General features: G+C 39.8%; 1 protein-coding gene across 4 annotated transcripts in view; it reads right to left on the reverse strand.

The window, feature by feature from the left end:
• Positions 1–21,197, reverse strand: part of LRRC4C (leucine rich repeat containing 4C) — a 1,433,039-nt gene that overhangs the window by 416,852 nt on the left and 994,990 nt on the right. The gene's annotated exons all lie outside the window — the stretch shown is intronic.

Genomic DNA, 21,197 nt, shown 5'->3' on the forward strand with positions numbered 1-21,197 from the left:
CAAAAAGAAGGTTTGGCTCTACTAGTTCATGAGGAAACTTGCCAAGGATTGTGGACTAAAAGAGAAGATACCCAATCCCCTTGTGTGTGTGTGAATGTTTTACTTTATACTTAATTTAATGAGAGAAAAATAAAACTTTGGTGTTCATACTACTGTAGCTTTAAGGTTTCCATTATTTTCAGTTTAACCTAAACTTAACAAATACAGTCTTTCTAAAAATTTCCCTGTCCAGATTCTGGTTGCAGCTCTGTAAAGAATATTTGCATGGCTATCTGTAGTAGCCTGATTGATGGTCTTTAAATAATACCCATGTTGCCTTATGTGTCAGAAAAAAGACTTTGCAGATGTACTTAAATTAAGAATCATGAAATGGAGAGACTATCCTGAGGTACTAGGTGAACTTTTAATGAAATCACATGCATTCATAATCCCTCTCACAAAGAGAGAGAGACAGAGAGTAAACAGAGAAGAGAAAGCAATGTGACCAGGAAGACAGACATTGGATTGATGCTTGCAAAGCCAAAGAATCCTTAGAGACACCAGAAGCTGGAAGAAGCAAGAAATGGGTTCTCCTACACAGCCTGTCAAGGGGAGCAGCCTGATCAGAACTTCCATTTCAGCCCAGTGAAACTGATAATGGGCCTTTGGCCTCTAGAATAGTGAGAACATAAATTTCGATTCTTTAAGTTACATGTCGTTTGTGGTAAATTTGCTACAGCAGCCACCAGAAGCTAATACAATATTTCCACATGTAGAAGCAGTTAGTCTTTTTCATGCTTTTTTTTTTTTTTTTTTTCTTTTTCACATTTACAGCATCTCAACTGGATTGTATTCTACAGTCTGGCTAAATGTTCACATTACTTCTTACATTCTGTTCAGTCCAGACGCTCAGTTGTGTCTGATTCTTTGCGACCCCATGAATTGCAGCATGCCAGGCCTCCCTGTCCATCATCAACTCCTGGAGTTCACTCAAACTCATGTCCATCGAGTCGGTGAGGCCATCCAGCCATCTCATCCTCTGTCATCCCTTTCTCCTCCTGCCCCCAACCCCTCCCAGCATCAGGGCCTTTTCCAATAAGTCAACTATTTGCATGAGGTGGCCAAAGTATTGGAGTTTAAGCTTTAGCATCATTCCTTCCAAAGAACACCCAGGACTGATCTCCTTTAGAACGGACTGATTGGATCTCCTTGCAGTCCAAGGGACCCTCAAGTCTTGTCCAACACCACAGTTCAAAAGCATCAAATATTCGGCGCTCAGCTTTCTTCACAATCCAACTCTCACACCCATACATGACCACTGGAAAAACCATAGCCTTGACTAGAAGGAACTTTGTTGGCGAAGCAATGTCTCTGCTTTTGAATATGCTATCTAGGTTCGTCATAACTTTCCTTCCAAGGAGTAAGAGTCTTTTAATTTCATGGCTGCAATCACCATCTGCAGTGATTTTAGAGCCCCCAAAATTAAAGTCTGACACTGTTTCCACTGTTCCCCCATCTATTGCCCATGAAGTGATGGGAACAGATGCCATGATCTTAGTTTTCTGAATGTTGAGCTTTCAGCCAACTTTTTCACTCTCCTCTTTCACTTTCATCAAGAGACTTTTTGGTTCCTCTTCACTTTCTGCCATAAGGGTGGTGTCATCTGCATATCTGAGGTGATTGGTATTTCTCCTGGCAATCTTGATTCTAGCTTGTGCTTCTTCCAGCCCAGTGTTTCTCATGATGTACTCTGCATATAAGTTAAATAAGTACGGTGACAATATACAGCCTTGACGTACTCCTTTTCCTATTTGGAACCAGTCTGTTTCATGTCCACTTCTAACTGTTTCTTCCTGACCTGCATATAGGTTTCTCAAGAGGCAGGTCAGTTGCTCTAGCATGCCCATCTCTTCCAGAATTTTCCACAGTTTCTTGTGATCCACACAGTCAAAGGCTTTGGCATAGCCAATAAAGCAGAAATAGATGTTTTTCTGGAACTCTCTTGCTTTTTCCATGATCCAGCAGGTGTTGGCAATTTGATCTCTTGTTCCTCTGCCTTTTATAAAACCAGCTTGAACATCTGGAAGTTCATGGTTCACGTATTGCTGAAGCCTGGCTTGGAGCATTTTGAGCATGACTTTACTAGCGTGTGAAATGAGTGTAATTGTGTGGTAGTTTGAGCATTCTTTGGCATTGCCTTTCTTTGGGACTGGAATGAAAACTGACCTTTTCCAGTCCTGTGGCCACTGCTGAGTTTTCCAAATTTGCTGGCATATTGAGTGCAGCATCATCTTTCAGGATTTTAAAGACATGTTCTAAGGCAAAATTAAAGAGTTCTATGTTCTCTGGGATTCCCTGGTGGCTCAGCTGGTAAAGAATCCACCTGCAATGCAGGAAACCTGACTTTGATCCCTGGGTTGGGAAGATCCCCTGGAAACGGGAATAGCTACCTACTCCAGTATTCTGGCCTGGAGAATTCCATGGACTATATAGTATAGTTCATGGAGTCGCAAATAGTTGGACATGACAGAGCGACTTTTATTTACACTGTCTACATTTTCTGATCACAGCAACGACTAACAGCCACCAATTGCTTCCTCTGTGTTGGTGCTTGCTTATCTCAAGTAATCTGAACAACCTAATGAGATAAAGATTTCACTAGTTTCCTATTTAAGAATGACAAAACGGTGACTTGCCCATGGCTACCATGGTGGCAGGGTCCATCTCAAGGTCAGAGTTGTCTGACTCCACAGTCCATACTTTTAAGGAACATAGCTGACTATCTCTGAAAAGGAGGAATTGGTCTTGGACTTGAGCCTGCTCAGGACACTTGATGCATGCATCTGTGTGTTTTCACTTGCTTGGTCATGTCCAACTCTTTGAACCCCATGGGCTGTAGCCTGCCAGACTCCTCTGTCCATGGAATTTTCCAGGCAAGAATACTGGAGTGGATTGCCATTTCCTACCCCAGGGGATCTTCTCATCCCAGGGATCTAACCCATGTCTCTTGTATCCCCTGTATTGGCAGGTGGATTCTTTACCACTGAATTACCTGGAAAGCCTTGGCATATATCAGTATCTTCTCTTTCTAATTCATTGGGATAAACTATGAAATCAGGCTTCCCTCATAGCTCAGTTGGTAAAGAGTCCTCCTGCAATGCAGGAAACCTGGGATCCATTCCTGGGTTGGAAAGATCCCCTGGAGAGGGAAATGGCAACCCACTCCAGTATTCTTGCCTGGAGAATCCCAAGGACAGAAGAGCCTGGCAGGCTACAGTCTATTGGATTGAAAGAGTCGGACATGACTGAGTGCTAAGCACACACAAGGTATGAAATAGACTTCTATTTACAGTTTGGAACTGTGAGCTGTCACACTTCCTGGTTACAAACTTTTACCAGGTACAACAGAGTGATCAAATTTCAGGAGGTTTAAGACCTTATTAAACATAAATTTCAGTATCCTATGATAGATAAAGACATCTTTGATACATCATTAACAAAGAGGTTAGGTAGAATTTGGCACCTGAAGAGTTAGGCAGCAAAGAAATTCTAAAAGGTATGCACAATGCAATCTACTATCATGTATGGAATTTGCAAGCTATTGTCAAATAGATCAAAAGCAACCTGATCCGAGATGTGCATTTTTCATTACAAAGGAGAAACTAGCAATAAACTAATTAAAAATATGACCAGAATATATCTAATTGAGTAATTAATTTAGAATCCTGTTCATAAAAAATAAGTTATTCAGAGTATTTTTGTTTAATCTAGTTTCAAATTTTTACTGAGCTCTGCAAGTTCAAGAATTTCTTTTTACTATAAGAAAAAAAAATTCATCTTGATTCATGGAAAAATGATAGACTTTAATACTATCAGATCTTGAGAAACCAGTATGCAGGTCAGGAAGCAACCGTTAGAACTGGACATGGAACAACAGACTGGTTCCAAATAGGAAAAGGAGTACGTCAAGGCTGTATATTGTTACCCAGCTTATTTAACTTATATGCAGAGTACATCATGAGAAACACTGGGCTGGAAGAAGCACAAGCTGGAATCAAGATTGCCAGGAGAAATATCAATAACCTCAGATATGCAAATGACACCACCGTTATGGCAGAAAGTGAAGAAGAGCTAAAGAGCCTCTTGATGAAAGTGAAAGAGGAGAGTGAAAAAGTTGGCTGAAAGCTCAACATTCAGAAAACTAAGATCATGGCATCTGGTCCCATCACTTCATGGCAGATAGATGGGGAAACACTGGAAACAGTGTCACTGCAGATGGCGATTGCAACAATGAAATTAAAAGACGATTACTCCTTGGAAGGAAAGTTAGATAGACCAAACTAGATAGCATATTAAAAAGCAGAGGCATTACTTTGCCAACAAAGGTCCATCTAGTCAAGGCTATGGTTTTCCAGTGGCCATGTATGGTGGTGAGAGTTGGACTATAAAGAAAGATGAGCGCCAAAGAATTGATGCTTTTGAACTGTGGTGTTGGAGAAGACTCTTGAGAGTCCCTTGGACTTCAAGGAGATCCAACCAGTCCATCCTAAAGGAGATCAGTCCTGGGTGTTCATTGGAAGGACTAATGTTGAGGCTGAAACTCCAATACTTTGGCCACCTGATGCGAACAGCTGACTCATTGGAAAAGACCCTGATGCTGAGAAAGACTGAGGGCAGGAGGAGAAGGAGACGACAGAGCATGAGATAGTTGAATGGCATCATCGACTCGATGGACATGGGCTTGGGTGGACTCTGGGAGTTGGTGGTGGACAGGGAGGCCTGGTGTGTTGCAGTTCATGGGGTTCCAAATAATCGGACACGACTGAGCAACTGAACTGAACTATTTATTTACTTATTAATTTTATGATATTTTATTAGTGCTTTGCAATTTCTAAACTTTCCTACAAATTTATATAATCTCAAACCCATAATATTGTAAGGTGTGTATATTATTATCAACATCCAAGCTACTGGTGAATAAAGTGAATTTCAAGATTTTAAGTAACTATCCATACTCACATAGCAAATAAATGTTAAATTAGCTTTTGAAATGAAGTCTTTCAGATTTCAAAGGCTACACAGAGTTCTAACTGCATCATCAGGTCAAGGAGCTATAAGAAAATCTCAGTGGTGGGAAAATATATTAGCTAGAAAAGAACAAACAGAATTTGCATGTGTCTAAGCACTTGGCAAATGTAACTTCAATTCTTCTGGCTTAACTCGAGTTATTTAAAGTCACAAGGGAAAAAAAAAAAGATAGAAAAATATCTGCATTGACCTTCCTGGCACATTGTCCTTGAAACTCTGTAACTTGTACAGCAGAACCCATTAAATCCCTCTAGGCCTTTGACCCCTACTCAGATAAGAGACTAGGCATTCTCATGGGAGAAATACAAGAGGCTGTTGTCAGCAATTTATTTACAAAGTAACAGTGAATCAACCTTGCCAACAGACTATGGTATTCTAGTTCTTCAATAATGGGTTCTTTTTTATTCAACAGTAATTTGGATGTTTAGTATTTCATTTCTCCCAGAACTGAAACTTTTACCCTTGGCCCTATGAGCCCCCCCCCACCAATCCCCTCCCCCCTACCCACCCACCCCCACCGCCCCCGCCCCTGCCCCAGTAAAAGAATCTTTTCTTTCTGCTGCTGGATCTCATGAATGTTGCCTGCCTCTTTGAGTTTTTGAATAACTGAATCCTAGGTGAATTTCTCTGATTTATCCCTTGGAGTTCTATACTTTGGATTCCTTTTTGGACTTCTTGCTTCCTGTCCTTCCTACTTCCTGTGTCTTAAATCCTTCCTTAGAGCATGCTGTCTACCACCATCCTTTGACCTGCCTGTCCAGGAGTTCATTCTTGTCTCACCAACTTTCTACGGCTGCCTAACTCATATTTTCAGCTTTCTCTGGTTTGAATTCTTTACCACTAAGCTACCAGGGAAAGCGATGACAAATCTAGACAGCATGTTGAAAAGCAGAGACATTACTCTGCTGACAACGGTTTGTATATCAGGGCTATGGTCTTCCCAGTGGTCATGTATGGTTTTGAGAGCTGGACCATAAAGAAGGCTTTATGCCAAATAATTGATGCCTTCAAACTGTGCTGCTGGGAAAGCCCCTTGGACAGCAAGGAGATTAAACCAGCCAATCTTAAGGGAGATCAACCATAAATAATCACTGAAAGGACTGATACTGAAGCTGAAGCTGCAGGATTTTAGTCATCTGATGCACACAGACAACTCACTGGAAAAGTCCCTGATACTGCGAAAGATAGAGAGTGGAAGGGAAAGAGGGCCTCGGAGGATAAGATGGCTGGATGGCATTACCAATGCAAAGAACATGAACTCAGGCGAACTCTGGGAGATGGTGAGGGACAGGGAGGCCTGGTGTGCTGCAGTCCTTGGGGTCCCAAAGAGTCAGATGCAACTGGGCGACCGGACAACGACAGCTGGTGTGAATGCTGTGATGGCTGTCCCGTGGTATTATGAAGGTTTCTCATTGATTTTTTTTTTTTTTTTAATAGAGTATGATGCCTGGGAAATCCTGTGGATGGAGGAGCCTGGTAGGCTGCATTCCATGGGGTCGCGAAGAGTTGGACAGGACTGAGCAACTTCACTTTCACTTTTCACTTTCATGCACTGGAGAAGGAAATGGCAACCCACTCCAGTATGCTTGCCTGGAGAATCCCAGGGACGGGAGCCTGGTGGGCCGCCGTCTATGGGGTCGCACAGAGTCGAACATGACTGACGTGACTTAGCAGCAACAGCAGCAGGGCTTGTGAAGTTTTCTTTTTTATTTACGAAAAAAAAAAAAAAAGGAGCATGATAGATGATAGTATCATATGATTGGGGCTCAGAAACAGTTAGGTAAATCCATTTAATCACTGCGTAATTGAGGAAGCCACCTGGAAATAAATGATTCCTTTCTTTCCTGTTGGGTTTATGCACCACATTGATAGTCACCAGGTCCTATCTATTTTTTGCCTTAATTTCTGTTGAGCTTGGCTTCATTGAGCCCATCATACTGCACTTCTTTAGCTCAAGCTTTGTAATTTCCCACCTTTGTCACACGGAGACTTGTAACGGGTCTTCTTGCCCTAAGTTTTACTCCTTTTAAATTTCATTCTCATCACTTCTTCTGTGATCTCCCCTGATTTTACATGTCATTCTCTGGCTAGAATATTCTTTCCTTTTCTACTAAGAATTCCTACTTATTTTTCAAAACTCAGTTTAGCTACTACCACTTCTGGGAATCTTTAGACAACCTATTTTACTATTTTCTTTCTCTGCCCCACACATACTCACCAACTCTCTGGGTCAGGGGGCTCTCTTTGTATTATCCTGAATAATCCCCCCAAATATCTTATCATTTATCATTCCAGGTTTTCATTGTTTATATATGAATTTATCCTCAAGTGTTTGAACTTATTATTTCTGTAAATCTATGGTTGCTAGTACTAAACTTTGAACACATTAATCACCCCCAAAATATTTGTTATGCAAAAATGGAAATTACCACTGCAACTCTCAGAAACAATTGAGAACTCACAATAAGGGGAACTCTGCTTTATTCTTCAGTAACTTGTACTTTTTTATATCATTTCTTTTTTCAGTTCCAGCTCTGAGTAATATGTCAGCTTTCATTTACTGCTTGACTACCATAAGGCAAAGAAGTAGGATAATTTTGTTGACTAGAGTTTATGAATTCTGTTCTGATAAGTGAACTGGTCATCCATTCATTCACTTTTTCATTTAATATAAATTTATTAAGTACCCACTATGTGTCTGAACCTCTATTAAGGAGACCTGGGTACCAAAACATAGGCCTTCAAGCTCATAATATAATAGAAATATACTGTTGTAAATGCCTACTCTTCCCCTCTGTCTTATGGAAAAGGAGTTCCTCTATATGTACAAATATATAAAAATATATACATATATTCATGCAAAGATATGAGTATATAAATAAATTACATGTGTAAGTAAAAATAAAACCTAGTAGCTTCAACATTGAATATTCAATCCCAGAACTTGGATCTGACTCACAAAATTCTGGATTTTTCTTTCCCTCTCTGCTCATCAGCAATACTTGGCCTAGCTCACACTGATGTTGTTATTATTAGATAAAACACTCATCTGCCTTTTCACCACTCGTACATCCAAAGACATCACCTTGCATTAGTGGACACTGGCTATGATACAATGTCAGGCTGGGTTTCTCTAATGAAATTTTGGAAGCCTTTGGGATAACCTATAACTTGACCTTGTAGTGGATGCCTGTATATTACCCCATCTCTGTTTTGAAAATCCCTATCCATAATGACTTGTCAGATTGCTAAAGGAAGAAAAGTTTAAAGAGAAAAAAACCTTAAATTTTTTTTTTTTTTTATTTTCTAATACTCCTATTCTCAACCCTAAATTAAGCCCTGAGGCTGAGGACTGAATTGCACTGCAGCTGCTGACCACAACACCTGGGGAAAATACTTCTCTTTTTCCACTGGTGAAGATATCAAAGGGAGTAAACCTAATTTTACATCTGAAAAATTTCTCCACATTTGCAATATAACTTATCCTGTCATGAGCATGATACGTCATCATATTCACAGTCCCATCCAAAATGAAAGGGAGATTATACCAGGAAAGGACACAAGAAGGCAGGGATCTTGGGAACTATCTTAGAATCCTGCCTACCATATCATATTACACCCTCATTGTGTGTTAGTCGCTCAGTGGTGTCTCTTTTTGACCCCATGGACTGTAGCTTGTCAGGCTCCCTTGTCCATGGAACTCTCCAGGCAAGAATACTGGAGTGGGTTGCCATTCCCTTATCCAGGGGATCTTCCCCACCCAGGAATTGAATCCAGGTCTCCTGCATTATGGTCAGATTCTTTACTACCTTAGCCACCAGGGAAGCCCTTAATATACCCTAAGTTTTAATAATTCAGATCTTCCCTGGTGGCTCAGACAGTAAAGCGTCTGCCTACAATGTGGGAGACCTGGGTTCGATCCCTGGGTCGGGAAGATCCCCTGGAGAAGGTAATGGCAACCCACTCCAGTACTCTTGCCTGGAGAATCCCATGGAGGGAGGAGCCTGGTAGGCTACAGTCCATGGGGTCACAAAGAGTCGGACACGACTGAGCGACTTCACTTTAATAATTCAGATGGCTTTGTTCAATGCTACTGAAAGCAAATTTATGTTTTAGATTAACACAACTCATTAAGCTCAGAAAGCATATGCACTTGATTTTTCTAGAGACTTTCTTTAAAGAGTTGGCATCAGAGAATTCAGATTAAAAACTTTAAGAGATTACAAAGCAGCTTACACATATAATTGAAAGTGTTTACAAAACAAGTAAGACTGTTGTTTGTTTATTTGAAAAACCTGTTGCTTTGAATTGTATTTCATTTACACATGTATCGCTCTACAACTATGTCAGAGCTTTTCATTATTTCAAATATACATCTAGAACATTTTATTACATTTATGATTGGTTAATGGTTAATCATTTAAAGTAGATTTTTCAGATACACAAATTGTGAACTGAGTGACTTCTGTGTGTGTGTGTGTGTGTGTGTGTGTGATGATTGATGCATTTTATTTACCTTGCATTTTATTTTTAAGAAGTTTGGAGAAAGAGTTAATACTGTTACTAGTTTTAAGCCTCTAGATTTGGTTATATATTATTCACAACTGTATCTGTGTAATTTAAAGATATCCAAGCCAATAAAGTATTTCATTTAAGCTAGCTTGGATTCCATTCCTGATATATAAAACCAGAAAAATCTCAACCAGTACAACATTTACAGCAAGTATTGGTTACTAGAACACAAAACTGTAATGAAATAGGAAAAAGGAATATGAAAGGAAAACTGGGATGATTAAAACAGGTGATGATTTGCTCATGAAAATGACTGGGAGTTTTTCAGATTCATGGATTAAGGTCAAGAAGCAAGCACAGCGTGACTCGCTTTTATTCAAGTTGTTCAGACAAGTTCTACAATGCTGGAATATAAAGAAATTCTTGGAAGCTTTACTATGAAATATTGAAACAAAAGAACTATATCACAAAGTAATGAATTACACAAATACTTTGTAACATGTTCCACAATGAAAGCATGAGTAAATTCTGAGTGTAAGCCTGAGCAATACCGACAAGTTATTTTGTCTACTTCAGTGGAAAATTGTGTGCAAAATTGCTTCAGTTGCGTCTGACTCTTTGCGACTCTATGGACCATAGCCTGCCAGACTCCTCTGTCTCTCGGATTCTCCAGGCAAGAATACTGGAGTGGGTTGCCATGCCCTCCTCCAGTGGATCTTCCCAACCCAGGGATTAAACCCATGTCTCTTAAGTCCCTGTATTGGCAGGTGTGTTCTTTACCACTAGCACCACTTGGGAAGCCCCGTATTACCAATTAGAAAGACCAAAAAATCTTGGTTGCCGACTCTCTTCTGAGCCTCCCCAAGTCTACTCTTCGTCTTTCTGCTTCATATTCTAAATCCTGGGAGGCTAGCCTTGAATTTTCCTTTTCTTGGTTGCTTGCTTTATGGCTTCTTTTTGGGTCTAGACAGTGAAAGTTCCTTGAAGGATTTTCAGAGGTGATAGGATGACATGAGGGAATCCGTTTTCTCCACCCTGTGGCTTGGCTGTGTTTATCGACTGGAAACCAACACTCCTTCCAGCAGGGCTACTCCATTCAGCTGCTTCTCCTCTAACAACTTTCTCTACTTTTCTGTACAAACCTAGGGATGATAAGGACTTCTCAATATTGGGCTTCCTAGAAACCTCTTAATTTCTCTAAAACTTGCCTAAGTCACTTGGATGAAGCGTGCCATCTGTTTTCTCATAGTAATCAAGTTATTTTTATTTATTCTTTATAATACATCCTGTGATTTTCAAATAGTCTATGAAGCACATGCCTTGCTTTTAAAAATCAGAAGATAACAAATAATGTCTTATAATACATTTTCTTTAAAAATGGTCTGGTAAATATTTCCAGAAACTTGCAACTCAAGATAGAGAGCAGTGATTTTGTTTGAGGAAAAGGAATGAATGTATATTGACATTTTTATATTGGGTGTCATATTAGGGGATTTCTATAAACTATCTCATTATACAAATGTAGATTTCTGTGATTGTACTTTATATATAAAGTCATTGAGACGTTGGTCACATATCTAGCAAACAGAAGCAGCTTGAATTGCTGCTGATATACACATATATAATCAGTTGGTACATAACATGCATTGATAAAGAAGATGATAAAATTACTAAATATGAAGCATATATATATATATATATATATATATATATATAGTTGCTCTTCTGGGAAAATAAGCACTCTTCTTTCCACTTTTAAAGTAGTAAAGAGTTGCTGAGCAGGTACTATGCATCTTGTTATTGGAGACCCCACTGTATAGCAAACCACTTTCGAAAGTAATTTAATGTTGTAAATGAGTTCAAGGAATTTGCATTCAGACTCTGTGTTTGAATCCCAATTCTGTTGCTTGACTGTTATTTTAAACCTTGCTAATCTTCAATTTTTTACCTGCAAATTATAAAAAGGATAGTTTCTCTCACATAGGCAGTCTGAAATGATTAAAAATATACATATTAAACAGCACAAGGCCTAGGAGAGAATGAAATAATATTATTAATTTAATAAATGAAATGGACAATTATTATTAATAATAGTGCTTTCTAATCCTGAAATTCCTGCTTACTGTACTCTATGGAATATTTGAATAAATTATGCACATTTATATCAAAGTGTAATGGAAGTTTCAAAGTTCAGGTTAAATATGCTTCTACAAATATCAATATTTAAAAACTCAAATAGCATTTTTGTGTGTGCATAAAGCAAGCAAGATCATAATGTATAGAAAATAAACACAGTGACGAAAGTTTGTTTCACCATGACCAAATATCTTGCCTGGATCCCCACATCTCTGAAAAATGCCATAGAGGTCACTGAGTGATGTACCATGCCCCCAAAAATATATTTTGGATAATTAATATGCCTAGTGTCTCAGGAATGACACATAATTCACTAAATCAAATCATGGAGGGTTAAAAGAAATTGTCCTGAGTTTAGATATTACATTTAAATTCTTCCCCTAATATAGTACTCAAGACTTAGAATGATGCTTTCAAAACATGTCTGGGAAGGAGAGGATGACCAGGAAAATCCTGACAGATCACTTAACAATGACAGAACAGAGAACTACACGGAGTCAGGAAGCTTCCACCTGCCATTTTTCAACTATTGTTACTAGCTGTGTGCTTCATTTAATAAACAGGATAAAATAATCTTTCAGATTCTGTGTTGGAATGGGATTTAATTTCCACTCAGGGTGACTGCATTTCATTGGAAAATAAAGAACATGAGACATAATTTGCATTAAAGCTCCCAAGGAATACATCATAAATAACTATGAACAGGGATAAAGAAAAGAAGGAGGAAATATCTCCACTAGGAAATATCTCCTAGACATACATGATTTATTTTATATTTAGTCATTCATTTCAATGGACATGGATGCAATGTCTTCCTATGTGTTGTCTTAGCTCTGATCGAAAGCTTTTGTAAATAATCACATGAAGAGATACAATATCATTTTAACACTTCACAGAGATTGTGGCCAACTCTTCATTGCTCTTGTTTATTTTCACTAAATACCTAAATTCATCATCCTTAAGACTTGGAGAAAAGAATGTACCAGAAAAAAGCTAAAGGATCTGAATTTATGGCTGTCAATCAATTTCTGACTTCATGCACACCTGAATGCTGTGAGAAACATCTGTGACAAGAATGACTAGAATGAAGTTTCTTTGGGGAAAGGAATGGGCCTCTGGAAGCTCTGAGATGGTGTCTTTATGTATGTGACCACTTGAGCCCACGTTAATCCAATCACCCTCTGCCTCAAGGTAAGAAATAAAGAGAGAGTAAGATCATATGAACTGATATGTTTTCAATTCTGTTTTGAATTCACTAGAAAATCTAGACTATCCCAAGAGCTCAGAATTTCACCAATTAAAAAATAACATTTATAAAAGCCCTAGAACTTGATGGCTATTGTCCTGGAGACAAAAGTTGAAAACAAATTGCATTTATTTTGATTTCCTCTCATCCCTCTTAAGGAACATCATTGTTCTCAATCTCTCTCCTACTTGTTACTCAGGTCTTAGCTCTTGAAACACTGATTTGAGAATGATGTGGGGAGGCAGAGGAAGATGGAGAAGAACATTGGCTGTGTTAAGAAAGATTGTTCCAAATTGTCAAAGCTAATGAATTATCACCACTTAAAGAGAAAGAATGTATCAACTAAACTTTTAGTAGGTAATCTTCACTGATATTTTAATACAGCCAAGGCTTTTGAACTGTGGTGCTGGAGAAGACGTTGTGTGTGTGTCTGTGTGACCTAAGGATTGGAGAAAACTCTTGAGAGTCCCTTGGATAGCAAGGAGATCAATTCTAAATCAGTCAATTCTAATCAGTCAATTCTAAAGGAAAGCAATCCTGAATATTCATTGGAAAGACTGATGCTGAAGTTCCAATAATTTGGTCACCTGATGTGAAGAACTGGCTCCTTGGAAAAGACTCTGTTGCTGGGAAAGATTGAAGACAGGAGGAGAAGGGGACGACAGAGGATGAGATGTTGGATGGAATCACTGACTCAATGGACATGAGTTTGAGCAAGTTCTGGGAGATGGTGAAGGACAGGGGAGCTTGGCATGCTGCAGCCCATGGGGTTGCAAAGAGCTGGACATGAGGGACTGAACAACAGCGACAATAACAACAAGGGATATTTGCTTCTTATTAATAAAGATGAAAGTGAAAGGAAATATTTAATAATTGAAAAACCTAAAATATAAATTAAAAATGGTGAAGTTAGAAAAGACATGGCACCATGTCTTGTGGAAGCCAAGGTCCTGCTCTGTCTGTAACAAGACATTACATCTTTATCACAGACCCTACTGCTGGATATTCTACATGGACTAAAAGGCCACGACAGGATGGGTCCCTCTTCAGAGCAGCTGACCCTGGACCCCATCCAGACTTGTTTTGCGCCCTTAGCCCCCTGGGCTCACCAAACCTAAAATCATTAGAAATTCAAACAGCCTCTATGTGTATTTGGACTCTCCTATTTCTAAGGTGCTTGAGTAATGAAAATCCAGGGATTAGACGTTTGATGTAAGTTCACAGCAGAATCCTTTTTCAAGCAGTAGATTCAATTCTTATGAACACTGAATACAAAACCTTAAAAAACCTTTTAATATAAAAACTTTATTTATTGACATTATTTCTGGCTTTCATTTTATGGTGTAAGAAAATGTATCTATTATAAAAGTACATTAGTCTTTTAGTATTTCTTTAAATTTCATTTAAAATTAACTGACAAAATAAAATATAATCTTTATCTACATGATTAATCCTTTTTTATTTTCAGCAAGACTAAGTTTGTGCAATTATTCTGGTGGCTATGGAGACTCTGCTGAAGGGAGTTCAAATTCAAGGCATCTTGGCTGTTCCTCTTTTTTACCATGAATGAGAATGATTGTATTCTGGTCCTGGAAATGACTCCTGAGTAATAACTAGAATTAAATGAGTTAACCTCTCTCAACCCATAAATTTGGAACATATACTACAAAACAGTTGGGCTGGATGAATTCTAGGTTAGCAAACAAATTAAAAATCCTTTGGTCCATCCTTCCTCCCACACTATTTCCACTGCCTGTGAAAGCTACAAAAAATAAAAATGAGCATGTTACTTGCATTTTTTAATATTTAAAATTACATAGGTTTATTCATTTTATGAAAGATTTTTTTTTTTATTTTTGTGTTGAAAAACAGTATGATGAGAAGGAAAATATTTAGTGTTCAGAATTAGCAATACATGATTAAAAAACACTTATGCCTTCTTGGCTTTTATGGCCTTGGAAGATAAACTTAATCTATTTGGCCCTTAGTTTTCTCATAAGGAAAATAGTAATCATTGCTACTTAGTAATGTTGTGTGAAGAACTGATTCAGAATGTTTACCATGAAGCAGGTGTTGCAGAAATAATCGTAATGTCAAAAACAATTGTGATAATGTCTTGGTGCAATCAAATCCCTCAGGGGTGCTTATAATATGATGCTATTCATATGAAATTCATATATACAGCATGGCTTTGGAACCTATCTATCAGGCAAAGAGGGATTTACTAGGAAAACAGGCTTCAGAACTCAATGACTGTGGATAAAGCCAATCACCATCTAGAATATGTTTGACAAATGGGAACACTTCGAGGATACAGAAAGTTAGCATTTTCCCTTCATTTTGCCCATGTGTGGTCTGCGGATTTTTAATTCTACCTTATTCGTTTGGGAATAGATGGAGTAACTGTGACTAAGGATTTATAATTCTTACCTGCCTCAAGCGGTTAACAAGAACCAGGAGCAATAGAAGCAACTATTTTAAGCTGGCCTGGCAGGGGAGCCTCCCTGCTGGAGAGGAGGGGAGAACACGTCAGCCTTGGCAGCCTTGATACCCAAACTGACAGCACTTAGGTGAACATCACGTCCCGGCTCTGCTGTCCAAAGAAATAACCTGTCAAACCCTTTGACTGAATTTAAGCAACGTCCATACGGCCACCGGGAAAATATTCTGACAGAGTCAGAAAATGCATGTGTATTCGGAAGCAGCTCATTCAGCAAGGGTCATGTGACTCGAGAAAACCAGCACATCATGTCTCTGCTGGACAGAGTGGCTTCTGGTTAAACTGGCCATGTCATTGGCCAATGGAAACAGTGACTCCTCCACAGTCCACATTTCTTTCAGGAGTAGAAAATCAACTTTAACTGTGACTTTTGTGAGACTGATTCCCATGCTTCTCTATACCACTGACAGGACCAACAGAGGTGCGAAAGATCTTTCCATTCCTACCCGATATGATGATGGTGATGGATATAATGACATAAACAAGCGTGTTGAGAGGACAACAAAGAACCTATTAGAATGAAGGTCAAGGAAACACAGGGAAGGTGAAATGATTGGACCACACTGAGGGCATAAGCCCTAGAAACAAGAGGATTGACCTCTGAAACTCGTGGGTGAAGAAACAACTCACCTCCAGAGGAAAGAAGGGCTTCTCTGGTGGCTCAGGTGGTAAAGAAATCTTTTTTGCAATGCAGGAGACCTGAGTTTGATCCCTGGGTTAAGAAGATCCTCTGGAGAAGGGAACAGCTACCCACTCCAGCATTCAGACCTGGAGAATTCCATGGACAGAGTAACCTGGCAGGCTACAGTCCATGGGGGTCGCCAAGAGTCAGACAGGACTAAGAGACCTTCACTTCCCTTCACGATGGAAACAAAATGAACCAGCACAATAAGCGCCAGGCCATACTGAGCCCCAGGCCATAATGAGCTCCAGGCCATAGGTGGAAATTAGAAAGAAGAGAGTGTTGGCTGATCCCTGGTGGGCCATGCCCAGATTCCCACCTATTAATATAAGATTCTGGGAAGTGGGTGGAAATGCCTCTGATAAACAAAGCGCAGGCGGCTGCAGGCCAGCTCACTAAGCGCGGCCAAGAGGAGCTACCCTGTGTCCGAGGTCAGGGGCGGCCAGGAGAAGCCACCTCGCGCCCGAGGCCAGGGCTGGTGGCCGGAAGGAGCAACCCGAGGAGCGGTGGCTGAGCAGGCACAGGAGGGCCTAGAGGAGCTATACCACGTTGAAGGTCAGGAACAGTGGCGGTAAGGAGATACCCATCGTCCAAGGTAAGGAACAGGTGCTGTGCTTTGCTGAAGCAGCCGGGAAGAGATACCCCATGCCAAGGTAAGAGAAACCCAAGTAAGTGTTGCAAGAGGGCATCAGAGGGCAGACACACTGAAACCATACTCACAGAAAACTAGTCAATCTAATCACATTAGGACCATAGCCTTGTCTAACTCAATGAAACCAAGCAATGCCTGCGGGGCAACCCAAGATGGGTGGGTCATGGTGGAGAGGCCTGACAGAATGTGGTCCACTGGAGAAGGGAATGGCAAGCCACTTCAGTATTCTTGCCTTGAGAACCCATCAACAGTAGGAAAAGGCAAAATGATAGGATACCAAAAGGGGACGACCCAGGGTGAGCTGGCTGGATGGCATCATGGACTCGATGGATGTGAGTCAGAGTGAACTCCGGGAGATGGTGATGGACAGGGAGGCCTGGTGTGCTGCGATTCATGGGGTCGCAGAGTCAGACACGACTGAGCGACTGAACTGAAATGAACTGAACTGAACTGAAACAAAGGTTTGAGTTATCTATTTTACCTTTGCTTGTTTATCACAGGCATTTCTACCCACTTCCCAGAATCCTGATTCATGTTGAGTTTTGACAGAAAACAGCAAAATTCTGTAAAGCAATTATCCTTCAACAAAAAATAAATTAAAACAAACAAACAAGCAAACAAATGGAGGGGTAGTGTTTCACAGTGGGTGAGGCCATGGGTTCTGGAGTCAGAGCCAGCTGGTGTATGATTTATTAGGTATGTGACTGCAGATCATTCACCTAACCTCTCTGATCTGAAACTTAATTACCTCTATGGATCCCAATGCCAACTTCATAAGACTGTCAGAAGGATTAAGCCTGAGAAAATCTCTAGAATACATAATCCAGACTATGACAGATCTATCTAGGGTTAAGTAAGGACCTTTGTGATTAATTGCACCTATGTGTGCGTCTCTGAACATATGCAGCCCCTGCTCTGTGACTAACAGTGTGTGAATAGTCCAGGGCGTCTTTCATTCCTTAACCATGACTTGTTTTGCTTCTCTGCCTGGCTATCCTCTCATTCACCTAAAACATAGGTGCCTAAGTCCCACTTTTTAAAAAGTGATTTTTCTGATTGGATATCAGAAGACTTTCTCCAATAGGCAAAAAAGTCACTGCATGCATTCTCCCTGACTTCAGCAAAATGAGTATTTGGAGGGATCAGAACCCCACCCACAGCCTTGATAGTTTCAGACATATCAAGGGGTATGAGAGAAGTCACCTGAAAGTTGAGGCATGAGCTTAACATCAGGTGATAAGTGTCTTATTTATGATCCCTAATGCTTGAGAAAAAGAGGCATAAAAACAGCACAGAGAGGCTAACTCTATTGTCAGCTGTTACTCAGCTGCTAAACTATCACCTGGATGCAAACTGAGGTCTGTTTGGCTCAACAGCCATGCTTTCTGCAAGACAGTATCTTGCTGACTCCTAGTGCACGGTTTTTGAACTGTTTTGGTCTTTCCTCTTTCTCCCTCTACACACGCTATTTTGCCACCTGATAGTTCCCACTTTAGCAAACTTCTGCTTCTGTTAAAATATGCAAAAACATTACCTAAATGAACTCTTCCACAAACTCCAGGACAGAACTAAGCACTTCTTCAGTTTGAAAGCACCTTTTCTTAAATCCATATTAAAGCATATAACAGTGTTCATGGCTATATTCCCAGTACTACCTGGAACAACGCCTAGCATATAATTCATGGTCAATAAATATTTATTGAATAAATGAATTGAATTTTAATGATTTATATACAGACTGAAATTGAAAGATGCTTACTCCTTGGAAGAAAAGTTATGACTAACCTAGATAGTATATTCAAAAGCAGAGACATTACTTTGCTGACTAAGGTCCATCTAGTCAAGGCTATGGTTTTCCTGTGGTCATGTATGGATGTGAGAGTTGGACTGTGAAGAAGGCTGAGCGCCGAAGAATGGATGCGTTTGAACTGTGGTGTTGGAGAAGACTCTTGAGGATCCCTTGGACTGCAAGGAGATCCAACCAGTCCATTCTGAAGGAGATCAACCCTGGGATTTCTTTGGAAGGAATGATGCTAAAGCTGAAGCTCCAGTACTTTGGACACCTTATGCGAAGAGTTGACTCATTGAAAAAGACTCTGATGCTGGGAGGGACTGGGGACAGGAGGAGAAGGGGACGACCGAGGATGAGATGGCTGGATGGCATCACGGACTTGATGGACGTGAGTCTGAGTGAACTCTGGGAGATGGTGATGGACAGGGAGGCCTGGCATGCTGAGATTCATGGGGTCGCAAAGAGTCGGACACGACTGAGTGACTGAACTGAACTAAACTGAACTGTCTCTCTTTATCTACATTGAACTTCTTAAGAATAGTATAACACCCATTTGCTAAAAATGCTGAACTAGTTACTATGAAATCCTGAAAGAGTATTAATATATTTTCTGTGCCCATTCTCAGATATTGACAAGCCCAGTGCAATCTAATAGCAACACTTCAATTTAATTATATTATTCAGTTTAAGGCTTCTCTACTTCCTGCCAAAAATCTTGGCAAGATCCAGACCTCAAAAATTGAAAGTGATACGTGAACATGTTCTGGGAACCAACATTTTACCTTACTCCCACATTACTAACTGTGTCTTCTCAAGGATTAGTTTCAGTTGAGAGTGAGAATTAGAGGGACAAGGGTTAAAAACCTTATCGCTTTGGTGTGGTTGTAATCTGGATTTGATGTCCTCAAAAGAGTGGATGCCCAGATCCTGGTTTTTTTCCTCCTAAAAGAAATTTTGTGGGCCCTTTTGTGATACTGCATGGATGCCTTAGTTTAGTCTGCTATAACAAAGTGCCATTAACGGGTAACTTAAAAGAAAACATTTAACTTTCACAGTTCGGGAGGCTAGGAAATTCAAGATCAAGGTAATCTTAGATTCAGGGTCTGGTAACAACTCACTTTCTGGTTCATACATGGCCCTCTTCTCACTGTGTCCTCACATGGCAGAAATAGCATGAGAGAACAGTCTAAGGTCACTTTATAAGGGCACTGATCACATTCATGACGACTGCACCCTCCTGATCTAATTACCTCTCATCCAAAGGTCCCACCTCCTGTACTATCACTTTGGGGGTTAGAATGTCCACGTGTAAATTTGGGGAGCACACAAGTATTTAGTCATTGCACTGAATTTTTTTTGCAACATTTCATATATCTTAGTACACTTTCTAGCTTAACACCTATCAGCTCACTCTCAGAGATTTTCTGACAGTAAACTGTGACCTCTCATACAGAAGATATGCACAGATTTTCCATAACCCTTTCCAAAGAAATTATCATTATTAATCTTTTTCATCTATTTGTCCTATTTTAATAATAAGAATGGGTGGCAAATGCTTATCAATTATTTTTGACCACAATTCCAAGATTTACACTTCCCATTTTTTTCCTGTTTGTTTCAAAGTTTACCAACTGACATGTTGAAAAGACCCCATACATAATAAATGATTAACAAATGGATAAATTGATATATAGATGGGGAAGGAAAATATACAACCAAAAGATTATATATTTATACAGAAATATAAATATTTTGTATATAAATCCTTCTGACAGAAAGGGGATGAAGAAAGGGGGCAGTTGGGAATAAGATTGATGCCACTGAGGAAAGTCATAACTATCCATCCTTAGTTCTGATACACACAGGCTAGATTAGTAGTGCATGTAAAGAGTCTATTCTCCGAGTGGACAGAAAAGAAGAATACAGGACTCCAATCTCAGTCTAATGACTTTGAATCTATGTATGAGATTCTTAGCTGAATGGAGGGAAAGCTCAAAACTCCAGATGTTGTTAATTGAAGAACAGTTGACTTACCATATTAGTTTTAGGTGTCTAGATAGTGAGTCAATATTTTCATACAATTTTTACATTTATTTATGTATTTTTGGCTGTGCTCTGCCTCCATTGCTGTGCTTGGACTTTCTCTAGATGCGGTGGGTGAGAGCTACTCTCCTTGTGGTGCGTGGGCTTCTCATTGTGGTGGCCTCTCTTGTTGGGGATCAAGGACTCTGGAGCGCATAGGCTCAGTAGCTGTGATGCGTGGGCTTAGTTGCTCCAGGGCATGTGGAATCTTCCAAGACCAGGGATGGAACTTGTGTCTTTTGTATTGGCAGGCAGATTCTTAACCATGGCACTGGGGAAGTCCTTTTTATACATTATAAACTGATCACAATTGTGATGCTTGTTACCATCCATCACTGTACAAGGTTGAATATTATTGACTATATTCCATTAGCTGTACATCACATCTCAGTGACTTATTTATTTTATAACTGGACATCTGTAGTGCTGAATTCCCTTCATTTGTTTTGTCTGCTGCCCCTCTGGCAACCACTAGCTTGTTCTCCACATCTGTGAAGTCTGTTTCTGTTTTCATGTTTTTTTCTTTTG

This window comes from Ovis aries, chromosome 15, assembly GCF_016772045.2.
Source record: "Ovis aries strain OAR_USU_Benz2616 breed Rambouillet chromosome 15, ARS-UI_Ramb_v3.0, whole genome shotgun sequence".
NCBI lineage: Eukaryota > Metazoa > Chordata > Mammalia > Artiodactyla > Bovidae > Ovis > Ovis aries.